Source organism: Kryptolebias marmoratus, linkage group LG17 (assembly GCF_001649575.2).
Source record: "Kryptolebias marmoratus isolate JLee-2015 linkage group LG17, ASM164957v2, whole genome shotgun sequence".
Taxonomy (NCBI): Eukaryota; Metazoa; Chordata; class Actinopteri; order Cyprinodontiformes; family Rivulidae; genus Kryptolebias; species Kryptolebias marmoratus.
Genome location: NC_051446.1, coordinates 21,496,723 through 21,500,440, shown reverse-complemented (window position 1 = coordinate 21,500,440; position 3,718 = coordinate 21,496,723). Strand labels below are relative to the sequence as shown.

Genomic DNA, 3,718 nt, shown 5'->3' with positions numbered 1-3,718 from the left:
ATTGACAACTCCGTCAGTTTACAAATGCACTCTGAGGTCGAAATTCACTAAAATAATTATGTCCTGCAAATTATACAGCGGATAAACTAAATATTGTTAACATTTATGGGTAATGGACTTACAGTCCTGTGCAAAAGCCTTGAGTCATCCCTTTTCCTTCAAAGGGCTTTTTTGTAATCTTTTAAAATGGCCTTGATCAACATTTTTCAGGCTTTCTGAAGGTATTTTCAGACTCCATTTTCTCCCACTTTCAGTCCAGAAATTGATCATTTTCAGAGGTTGTTTTGACACCTAACTCTGACCCATAAGTCATTCAGGCATAAAAAGTCTCCTAAACTCTAAAGCACAATTTGCTGTCATTGTCAGATGTGAAGACTGGGTAGAAAATGGGAGAAAAGCAGCCTTCGAAGAAAAACTTTCAAGAACCTTCAGAAAGTCTGAAGACTTATTGATAGAGATGATTATAAAAGATAAGAAAAACTGTCTGACTCATTAGAAGCAAAATGTGAAGGAAATGGGGTGGTTTTAAACTTTAAAACAGTGCTGTATGTTAGAAAGACCCCTGCTCAACCGGAAAACTATCTCCAACCTTCAGTTTTATGTAAAAAGTCTAAATAAAATAAGTTATCACCCCTCGAAAGGCAAAGGTGGATGAGAGTCATACGCAACACATACTCTGAGCACGGGTTTGTGCATAACGGTATTTTTAAGGTTCGGCCAAAACAATCGTCATGACACACAATGGAAGAAGCTTATTAGGCAATTACTCTAAAGACTCTTTTGTCAACATCAGCTTTAGAATAAAGTTAATTTGTCATTTTATGGTCACCCTGGTTTTACTGATGCAATTTAAACTTTTATATCCTTCCTCTTCTTTGTTTTCATATACTGAAAAATAACAGTTTACATGAAATTGTCTCTTCCAATGACTAAAATACTCTAATTTTAGTACAACTCTTCCATATTTCCTACAATAAACATGACTAAAAAAAAAGAAAAACAAACAAACGACTATTATTTATTTTGCAAGCACGATCTGCACCAGACCTGCAAAAACAAAGCAGCAAAAGTACCTCACAGAGTTTGTTTTGCTGCGGTTTGCCTATTTGTGATGTGCAAATACATTCAAACTTGATAAAAGCTCATTTGCATTTTTAAGCAAATCATTTCAGAGAAACTGTAAAAACACTTGTCCTAATATTAAACAGAAGTTTCACGGTGTTATCTATGAGTTCTTCCTCTTTTTTTGTTTTTTTAATCATTTACTATGAGGAGTTAAATCGGTATTCTTTGACTGTTGTGAGAAAGTCTGTTTTTTTTTTCTCTGTACAGATTTTTATTTTGGTTTTGAATGCAAAACAGGTTGTATTTCGTTTAATATACAGAAATATAATCAAGCATTAAACTTATAAATTTGCAAAACCAAACACAAAAACTCATGAAATAAGCTAGAAGAATTCAGTATTTGTATTATTATTTAGTAAAAACTTTTTTCTTTTTTACCTGCAGTCTTTTTTCGGGCTTTGTTATTTTTTTCAAAACTAGGGAAATAAAATACAGCATCTTAAAATAGCGCTAGTAACATAAATTAAGTAATTATCAAACGCTTAGCATCACTTAAAGAAATGCATATCGCCCGCCGCCTTTTCATGACAGATGTCTAATTCAAGATGGCCGCCACAGTTTGTGTTGAGGATGACTCTCAGCTGCCGCTACATAAACTTTACTTCATTATCTGCCATTTTGAGTGGGTTATAGCCATTATCTGTGGTGGCCATCTTGAATTGAACTCGCTCTAAAAGTTGCTCAGCTGTAGATATACATGCTGTCATTACTTTCTGAGAGTTTCATTTGAACCGGTCCAGAAGTTCATGGGGTATTTTGCTAACAGACAAACTTGGTTGACACCAGCTTTGTGCAATTTGTTCAGAGTACGTGTTGGAAATGACTCTTAGCTACTACCATGCGAAACACCAGGTCAATATCTGTAACATTGGCTGATTTATGGCAGTTGTTGCATCTCAGGTGGTCAGTTGGCTGTGGCAGCCATCTTGAATTGAGTTGACTCCAGTTGTAGAATTACTTTCTGAAAGTTTCATTGTAATCTATCCAGTGGTTAATGAGATATTTTGCTAACCAACAAACAGGGTTGACTCCACATAGTTAATATTAAAGTTTAAGGCAATATAAAAACACTTGTAGCATGCATTGAGGATAACTCTCAGCTACTACCACACCAAATTTGAGCTCAATATCTGTAAAACTGCCATTAAAACCCATCCACCGGTTCATGAGATATTTTGCTAACAGTACAACCAAACGAACACACACAGACATGGGCACAAACATTATCGCCTAATTAAAAAGTATCAGAAAACAATTAGCGATATAAACCTAACAGCCTGCAAGTAAACCGTTTTTAGCTTGTGCTTTTTGCGTGAGGTGACGCAAAGTTTTACAACGCAGGTCTTTTCCTTGTTAAAAAAAAAAAGAGAAAATCAGGTCAGGCAGGCAGGCGAACAGGAGTAATATATCTCCGTTGCTCGTGAGCACTTACAGTAATCCAGATGCTTCCTGGCAAGGCACAACAGCCTGAGGGACTTTGTCTTCATGCAGTTCACCGGTTCGCTAGATAGTGGAGAAGATATTTTTATCTTGGGAGAATAAAAAGTTATAACAAGATATAAAGGCCAGATAATTTTTTGCAAGATGCATTTTTTGCTTTAAAGGTAAGACTTTTATCTCCTGAAACTCAATGGGGGTGGGGTGGGGGATCATGTTTAACAGCAACAGTTACGGGCAGGGACTGTTTAGACTGAAACAAAACAAACTGAAGTAACGTCCCGTCAGCAAAAACGATTAATTATATATCACTTTACTGAGCCATTAGATGGGACGAATGTGATCAAATATACTTCATTGTTTGCCTGTAAATGTTTTCCTTGGCAGTGTTTGTGAGCAGTCATGTCTTTGCCCGTGTCTGTGCGTCTTTTTCCAGAATATTTCATGAACCACTGAACAAATTTTAATTTCAGGCGTCTACTACTTCTACAGTCAGCTAAAGCTTGGCGTGGTAGTAGCTGAGCGTCGTCCCCAACACTTACTTTGAGCGCAACATCTTGGCTTACAACCCTGGTTGTCTGTTAGCAAAATATTTCAAGAACTGCCGGACATATTTTAATAAAACTTTTGGGAAATAATCCTTATTTGTATATCTACAAATAGGTTAAGATTTGGAGTCAATTCGATTCAAGATGGCCGCCATGCCTAATTGATAAGTGCCAACACAAGCTGATTACATGTTCCCAGCAGCAAGGGAGGGTGGGGGGCCTTAATTTAAACCCAGGGTTGTTGTATATAAACCTAAATATATCCTCACATTTTAAACATTAACAGGAGCCTCACGTGGCGGCCTTTTTTAATTTAATTTTTTTTTTTTCCACCTTGTAGAGAAAGGGAACCCATCAGTACCAGGAAACGGCGCAGGCAAAGGTCACGGCGATTATTTATTGGCGATCTTCCAGAGCGCGAGCACGCGGTGGGAGGAGAGGAGGAAGGGGGGAGGAGGGCGCGCACTTGTGAGCTCTCCTGCGCGGCGCGGCGTCGAGGGCGAGCGCGCGCGTGCGTGCGTTTACTGGAAGAAGGTCTGAACGGAGGAGGCGGAGCCTTACGAACAACGGCACAACCTCCTGTAACCTTCCTCCGCTCACACACACCG

The 3,718-nt window shown here is 38.4% G+C and overlaps 1 protein-coding gene across 1 annotated transcript in view; it reads left to right on the top strand.

The window, feature by feature from the left end:
• Positions 1-2,576: 2,576 nt before the first annotated feature.
• The window catches only part of socs3b (suppressor of cytokine signaling 3b), a 5,501-nt gene continuing 4,359 nt past the window's right edge, over positions 2,577-3,718 (top strand). The window contains exon 1 of the mRNA XM_017433796.3: positions 2,577-2,729. The gene's annotated coding sequence lies outside the window, so the exon portion shown is untranslated. The remainder of the gene's footprint in view (positions 2,730-3,718) is intronic.